Here is a 9478-nt window from a genome sequence, read left to right as displayed (position 1 = left end):
TCGCAGAGCCCCCTCCTGTTGAGCACTGTCACACAGAGGCGGTAGAGAGTCCTCCTTCCAGCCGTGCAGAATTCGATGCTCCCGGGGTTCCCGAGTAGAGGCCCACTGAGTTCCCCAAGCTGGGGACTCACGTTGACCCCAGGAAAAGGGTCCCCAGGGTCCGGCTCCACCCCTCTGCCGTAGTCCAGGAGGAGGCCTTTCTCCTTGCCAGAGAGCCTCCGCCTCCAGAGCTCCAGGACCCGCTCTGCCACCCTGGCGGACCTGATGCCGAGGAGAGAGCCCACGGCCTGCGAGTCCGTCAGCGCCGGCCCCGCATTGTCCACCAGCTGCTGGAACACCAGAACCTTTCTCCTGCACAGCGCTGTTCCCAGTCCAGGCGTAGCTCCGCTGGACACGTCCAGACGGGCCCCGTGCACCAGTGGCTCCTGCAGCAGCCAGAACAGGGAGGCAGAGCTTTGTCGCGAGTCAAGTTTAAAAAGGACCCATGACTTAAAAACACTGTGATAAAAAGGAGGCAACCCGTTTAAAGTTAATAAATTGCAATCGGTTAAAAACAGAGCAGCATCCAGTCCCAGGTCACCCGCACGTTTAAAAATGCAGCCGGCCACTTCTCTCCACACCAAGTCCGCTGGACCTGTTAAAAACCTTTGGACAAACTGAAGCCTGAAAGTGGAGGCCCAGCTGGCCAGGTGGATGAGGCCCTGGCCCCCCTCCTCTCTCGGTAAAAACAGCACCCCCTGTGGCACCCAATGCCGACCATTCCAAAAAAAGTCGACAATCTTTGCTTGGACCTGAGCCAGTAGACCTGATGGGGGGTCCACGCAGGCCAGGCGGTGCCACAGCAGAGATGCTACCAGGTTGTTCAGCACCAGCACTCTACCCCTGTAGGACATCTGGGGGAGCAGCCATGTCCATTTTTGTAGTTTGCCTACAACCTTTTCTGTGACGCCCTCCCAGTTCCTCCTGGTCATCTCCTCACAACCGAGGAAGACGCCAAGGTACTTCAGCCCCTCTCTGCTCCATTGCAGGTGCTGAGGGAGAACTGGGAGGCCATCACACCATCTGCCCACAACAAGGGCTTCACTCTTCCTCCAGAGTGTTAAAGGAGGCGGCTAGTTCAACTAAAAGATCTACTTCTCTCTGGGATCCGATCAGAACAATGACGTCATCTGCGTAGGCAGACAACACAATGCTCTGTTTAAAACCAGGTAAAAGCAGGCCATCTATGCGTGTGCGAATCTTACAGAGGAGGGGCTCCAGGGAGAGTGCATAGAGCATCCCAGACAGAGCACAGCCCTGCCGGATGCCTCTATGCACCCTGAAAGGAGCACACAGACTGCCGTTGAACTTCAGCATACTCTCAATGTTACAGTATAACACCCGGATCTTGGCTATAAAACCAGCGCTGAACCCAAACCCCTCCATGGTTTTCCAGAGGAAGTTGTGCTCAACGCGGTCAAAAGCCTTTTCCTGGTCTAACGAAATGAGACCAGTATCAATGCCCAATGAGCTGGAGACCTCCAAAACATCCCGAATCAGGTAGACATTGTCTACCATAGACCTGCCAGGTACACAATAGGTCTGATCCCGGTGGATGACCTGCTCCATAGCATTCCTCAGCCTGTTCACCAAGGCCTTGGACAGGATTTTATAATCTGTACACAGGAGCGACACAGGGCGCCAGTTCTTTATCTCCTGAAGGTTGCCTTTCTTTGGCAGGAGGGTGACAGCAGCCCTGCGACAGGACAGCGGCAGGGAACCCGAAGCCAAGCTCTCGTTATGTCTTGAGGAGATGTGTACTGTTGACCACCTGAGTTTCCCCCTGGGGATAATAAAGTTTACCTTGACCTTGACCTTGACCTTGTTAAAAACAGCTAAAATGTCGGGTGCTAAAATGTGCCAGAAGGCCTTATAAAACTCGACAGTCAGACCGTCGATGCCGGGAGCCCTCCGTCCCTGCATGCCCTGCAGAGCAGCCTGCAGCTCCACCAGCTGTAAGGGCTGTTCCAGCTGTGCGCTGGTCTCCTCAGAGACCTGAGGCAGCTCACCACAGAACTCCTCAAACAGTGCATCATTCTCCTCGTATGCACTCGCATAGAGGGATGCGTAAAAATCCACAGCTCGCTGTCTGATATCTGCGGTGTCAGTGAGTTCCTGCCCTGTGTCGGAGAGCAGAGAGTGGATTACCTTGGCCTGACCTCGCTTCTTCTCCAGGCCGAAGAAGTAGCTAGAGGGAGCATCCATCTCGGAGATGTTTAGGAACCGGGATCGGACCAGTGCACCCTGCACCTTTGTGTCCAGCAGGTTGGCCAGAGCCATCTTTTTAGATTTGAGGACTTCAATACATCCTCGATCTCCTGTGGAAGTGACAACTGTCTCCAGTTCCACGATCGCAGTCTCCAGGTCCTGTATGGATCGACAGGCATCCCATGTAACATTGAGAGTGTACTGCTGGCACAAGAGTTTTATCTCAGTCTTGCCATGGTCCCACCACTGCCTGAGACACGTAAAATCACCCTTCCTAAGTCTAAAAATGGCCCAAAAATAACTTAAAGCTTCTTTAAAACCTTTATCAAACGTCAGCGCTGAATTAAAATGCCAGTACGCACTCCTGGGTAAAACATTCTTTAGAACAACATGACATACAACCAAAGAGTGGTCAGTAAAACCGACTGGCATGATTGTACAGCCCTTAAAAACATTAAAATGATGTTTAAAACAATAAAAGCGATCAAGCCTGGCGGAGGAGATCCTACTGTCTGTCAGGTGGGACCATGTGTACTGTCTGCAGTCTGTGTGCGTCCTTCTCCACACATCCACCAGGCCGTGGGAGCAGACCAGCCGCCTCGGAGCGAGCTGGGAGGCTGGATGAAGCTCTGCATGGTTACGGTCTAAAACCGCGTCTCCAGTACAGTTAAAATCCCCCCCAAGAATAAAAAGTCCTCTGAGCCACAGCAGTTCAGTCCGTCTTTGACCTTATTAAAAAAGCTCTCCCTCCCTGGACCATTGGTCGGAGCATATATATTTACAAAAACCAGCGTGTGGTGTTCAAACTTTGCTTTGATTAAAAGGCACCTCCCCGGTACGATGTGCTCGACCTCCAGAGACAACGGAGGGAATGTTCTGGAGAAGATGAAGCCTACTCCTGCACTCTGAGTGCTGTGATGGCTTAAAAACACTTCACCTTCCCACTCCCTGTTCCAGTCTGCCTCGTTGCTGGCATCGCTGTGGATTTCTTGTAAAAACATCACATCTATCTTTTTTCTCCGTGCTGTGTCAAAAACCAGAGCCCTTTTTCTGGCCTCCCTGGCTCCGTTGACGTTTAACGTCCCCATTTTTAAAATGTTCATGGTAAAGGAGGTGGTAAAACCAAAGACAGTAAAATGGAGAAGTAAAACCAGTTCTAAAACCCTCATCATTAAAATCCGATTTGACTTCTCACTTTGATCATGTGTTTCCTTAGTCTGTAAATTTCCCGATCAGTGAGACCTGAGGAAGCCTTGTGCTGAATAAGGCGTCTCGCTGAGACGTAAAACTTTAGCAGATCTGGAAAACGCTGCTCTAGCCGCAGGCCCTTCATGCCCTTAGTCTGGTGCAGGAAGGTCTGGAACACCTCAGCGGGATACAGGTCACCCTCCTGACTGCCGGTTGTCTGACTGAGAGACAGCTCGCTGCAGTCAGACACACGGCCCTCGCTGTCGCTGCTGCCTGCGTCGCTCACTCCAGCCTCCAGCCGGCCGGTTTTACAGCCCCCCACAACCTTCACCACATTTTTGCGCTTGCTGCGACGTTTTACAGAAACAAAGTTCTCCCCAGACTCACAGGTCTCCATGAGTCCAGCTTCAGCAGCTAAAGCACCTGGACACGCTGCAGGGAGGACACTCACCTCACCTGCAACCTCACCCGCCTCACTTACCTTACCTGTCTCACACACCTTACCCGTCTCACACACCTTACCTGTCTCACTTACCTTACCTGTCTCACACACCTTACCTGTCTCACTTACCTTACCTGTCTCACACACCTTACCTGTCTCACACACCTTTCCTGTCTCACACACCTTACCTGCCTCACTTACCTTACCCGTCTCACACACCTTACCCGTCTCACACACCTTACCTGTCTCACACACCTTACCTGTCTCACTTATTGGACCCGTCTCACACACCTTACCCGTCTCACACACCTTACCCGTCTCACACACCTTACCTGTCTCACACACCTTTCCTGTCTCACACACCTTACCTGCCTCACTTACCTTACCCGTCTCACACACCTTACCCGTCTCACACACCTTACCTGTCTCACACACCTTACCTGTCTCACTTATTGGACCCGTCTCACACACCTTACCCGTCTCACACACCTTACCTGTCTCACTTACCTTACCTGTCTCACACACCTTACCTGTCTCACACACCTTACCTGTCTCACTTACCTTACCCGTCTCACACACCTTACCCGTCTCACACACCTTACCCGTCTCACACACCTTACCGGTCTCACACACCTTACCCGTCTCACTTACCTTACCCGTCTCACACACCTTACCTGTCTCACTTACCTTACCTGTCTCACTTACCTTACCCGTCTCACACACCTTACCTGTCTCACTTACCTTACCTGTCTCACTTACCTTACCCGTCTCACACACCTTACCCGTCTCACTTACCTTACCTGTCTCACACACCTTACCCGTCTCACACACCTTACCTGTCTCACTTACCTTACCTGTCTCACTTACCTTACCCGTCTCACACACCTTACCCGTCTCACTTACCTTACCCGTCTCACACACCTTACCCGTCTCACACACCTTACCCGTCTCACACACCTTACCCGCCTCACACACCTTACCCGTCTCACACACCTTACCCGTCTCACACACCTTACCCGTCTCACACACCTTACCCGTCTCACACACCTTACCCGTCTCACACACCTTACCTGTCTCACACACCTTACCCGTCTCACACACCTTACCCGTCTCACACACCTTACCCGTCTCACACACCTTACCCGTCTCACACACCTTACCCGTCTCACATACCTTACCCGTCTCACACACCTTACCTGTCTCACACACCTTACCTGCTTCACTTACCTTACCTGTCTCACACACCTTACCCGTCTCACACACCTTACCTGTCTCACTTACCTTACCCGTCTCACACACCTTACCCGTCTCACTTACCTTACCCGTCTCACACACCTTACCTGCCTCACACACCTTACCTTTCTCACTTACCTTACCTGCCTCACACACCTTACCTGCTTCACTTACCTTACCTGCCTCACACACCTTACCTGTCTCACACACCTTACCTGTCTCACACACCCGTCTCACACACCTTACCCGTCTCACACACCTTACCTGTCTCACACACCTTACCTGCCTCACTTACCTTACCTGCCTCACACACCTTACCCGTCTCACACACCTTACCTGTCTCACACACCCGTCTCACACACCTTACCCGTCTCACACACCTTACCCGTCTCACACACCTTACCCGTCTCACACACCTTACCCGCCTCACACACCTTACCCGTCTCACACACCTTACCCGTCTCACACACCTTACCCGTCTCACACACCTTACCCGCCTCACACACCTTACCTTTCTCACTTACCTTACCTGTCTCACACACCTTACCCGTCTCACACACCTTACCCGCCTCACACACCTTACCTGTCTCACTTACCTTACCTGCTTCACTTACCTTACCTGTCTCACACACCTTACCTGTCTCACACACCTTACCTGTCTCACACACCTTACCTGTCTCACACACCTTACCCGTCTCACACACCTTACCCGTCTCACACACCTTACCCGTCTCGCACACCTTACCTGTCTCACACACCTTACCTGCCTCACACACCTTACCTGCCTCACTCACCTTACCTGCCTCACACACCTTACCTGTCTCACACACCTTACCTGCTTCACTTACCTTACCTGCCTCACACACCTTACCTGTCTCACACACCTTACCTGCCTCACACACCTTACCTGCCTCACACACCTTACCTGCCTCACACACCTTACCTGCCTCACTTACCTTACCTGTCTCACACACCTTACCTGCCTCACACACCTTACCTGCCTCACTCACCTTACCTGTCTCACACACCTTACCTGCTTCACTTACCTTACCCGTCTCACACACCTTACCCGTCTCACACACCTTACCTGCCTCACACACCTTACCTGCCTCACACACCTTACCCGTCTCACACACCTTACCTGCCTCACACACCTTACCTGCCTCACACACCTTACCTGCCTCACACACCTTACCTGTCTCACACACCTTACCTGCCTCACACACCCGTCTCACACACCTTACCCGTCTCACACACCTTACCTGCCTCACTTACCTTACCTGTCTCACACACCTTACCTGTCTCACACACCCGTCTCACACACCTTACCCGTCTCACACACCTTACCCGTCTCACACACCTTACCTGCCTCACACACCTTACCTGCCTCACACACCTTACCCGTCTCACACACCTTACCCGTCTCACACACCTTACCTGCTTCACTTACCTTACCTGCCTCACACACCTTACCCGTCTCACACACCTTACCTGTCTCACTTACCTTACCTGTCTCACTTACCTTACCCGTCTCACACACCTTACCCGTCTCACTTACCTTACCTGCCTCACACACCTTACCTGTCTCGCACACCTTACCTGCTTCACTTACCTTACCTGCCTCACACACCTTACCTGTCTCACACACCTTACCCGTCTCACACACCTTACCCGTCTCACACACCTTACCTGCTTCACTTACCTTACCTGTCTCACACACCTTACCTGTCTCGCACACCTTACCTGCTTCACTTACCTTACCTGTCTCACACACCTTACCCGTCTCACACACCTTACCTGCCTCACACACCTTACCCGTCTCACACACCTTACCTGTCTCACACACCTTACCTGTCTCACACACCTTACCTGTCTCACACACCCGTCTCACACACCTTACCTGTCTCACACACCTTACCCGTCTCACACACCTTACCTGCCTCACACACCTTACCCGTCTCACACACCTTACCTGTCTCACACACCTTACCTGTCTCACACACCTTACCTGTCTCACACACCCGTCTCACACACCTTACCCGTCTCACACACCTTACCCGTCTCACACACCTTACCTGTCTCACACACCTTACCCGTCTCACACACCTTACCTGTCTCACACACCCGTCTCACACACCCGTCTCACTTACCTTACCCGTCTCACACACCTTACCTGTCTCACACACCTTACCTGTCTCACACACCTTACCTGTCTCACACACCTTACCCGTCTCACACACCTTACCTGTCTCACACACCTTACCTGTCTCACACACCCGTCTCACACACCTTACCCGTCTCACACACCTTACCTGTCTCACACACCCGTCTCACACACCTTACCCGTCTCACACACCTTACCCGTCTCACACACCTTACCTGTCTCACACACCTTACCTGTCTCACACACCTTACCCGTCTCACACACCTTACCTGCTTCACTTACCTTACCTGCCTCACACACCTTACCTGTCTCACAACCTTACCTGTCTCACACACCTTACCCGTCTCACACACCTTACCTGTCTCACACACCTTACCCGTCTCACACACCTTACCTGTCTCACACACCTTACCTGCTTCACTTACCTTACCTGTCTCACACACCTTACCTGTCTCACACACCTTACCTGCCTCACACACCTTACCTGCCTCACACACCTTACCTGCCTCACACACCTTACCCGTCTCACACACCTTACCTGCCTCACATACCTTACCTGTCTCACACACCTTACCTGCCTCACACACCTTACCCGTCTCACACACCTTACCTGCCTCACACACCTTACCTGTCTCACACACCTTACCCGTCTCACTTACCTTACCTGCCTCACACACCTTACCCGTCTCACACACCTTACCTGCCTCACACACCTTACCTGTCTCACACACCTTACCCGTCTCACACACCTTACCTGCCTCACACACCTTACCTGTCTCACACACCTTACCCGTCTCACACACCTTACCTGCGTCACACACCTTACCTGTCTCACACACCTTACCTGCTTCACTTACCTTACCTGCCTCACACACCTTACCCGTCTCACACACCTTACCCGTCTCACACACCTTACCTGCCTCACACACCTTACCTGCGTCACACACCTTACCTGTCTCACACACCTTACCTGCCTCACACACTTTACCTGGTTCACTTATTGGACCCGTCTCACACGCCTTACCTGTCTCACTTATCTCACCTGTTGCACTTACCTTACCTGTCTCACACACCTTACCCGTTTCACTTACCTTGCCTCTAACTTCACCCTCCTCCCTTTCCTCCTCGCGGCTCACCCCCCGCTGGCTCTGTGTCTGCCCCCCCGGACGCCCAGGCTCCATCAGAGCCAGGGGCAGGACCCTCCCGCCCCGCGGCACCAGGAGCGGGCTGGTCGGCAGCCGCGGCTCCAACAGAGCCGGGAGCATCAGCCCCCCGCCCCGCGGCACCAGGAGCGGGCCGCCCGGCCGCCGCGGCTCCATCAGAGCCGGCGGCGGGAGCATCAGCCCCCCGCCCCGCGGCACCAGGAGCGGGCTGGTCGGCAGCCGCGGCTCCGCTGGAGCCCGCCGGAGCGGCGCGGCTGGGACAGGCTTTAATCAGGTGGCCCTCCGTGCCACAGCCAAAGCACTTCATTGTGGAGGAGGTGGCGAACAAAGTATAATCGAACCCCTCCACACGCACAATAAATCTCAGATTTAACTCCCCTGATTTATCCTTCAGTATCATGTGCAGCTGTCTGCGGTGAGACACCACATGCGTTAGCAGTGGGGACTTACAGCCCGACAGCACCTTTCTCAGTGGGGAAACCACCTTCCCGTGCCTGGAGAGTTCCGTAATTAGGAACTCGTCACTAATAAACGGGGGCACGTTTGACAGAACGATCTTCGAGGCCGGCTGCGTGAGCGGCATCACCGGCTCGAAGATCCCATTAACTGTGACTCCCGTTTTTACTAGCAGTTTAACCTGCTCCACCTTCGCCACAAACAAGACAACAGCTTTGTTCATGCGGGCAGCAGACTTAACAGAGCTGTGCCCGATCACCTGCCCGACTGCCAGCGCCACGTCCTCCACGCTGCACAGTGAGCCGGCACCTACCCTGATGCCGTGCTGCCTGGACAGCGCGGAGAAGCCGCCCGCCGCCATTGCGGCTTCCCAGCAGTCCTGGGAAGCACGCCCAACAAACGCTACAAAAAGAAAAACTAAACTCACAAGACAAAACACTCAGAAAGACACAACTAATGAAACATTGAAACAAAGAAAACCAAGAATAGAGAATAAAGATGACAAAAACCACTTTTTCTCTCTCTTTCGCTCCGCTCTTCCTCTCACACACCTCTCACTCGAAGAAGAAGAAGAAGAAGAAGAAG

This window comes from Odontesthes bonariensis, chromosome 19 (genome assembly GCF_027942865.1).
Source record: "Odontesthes bonariensis isolate fOdoBon6 chromosome 19, fOdoBon6.hap1, whole genome shotgun sequence".
Lineage (NCBI taxonomy): Eukaryota > Metazoa > Chordata > Actinopteri > Atheriniformes > Atherinopsidae > Odontesthes > Odontesthes bonariensis.
Note: the sequence above shows the minus strand (reverse complement) of the source record.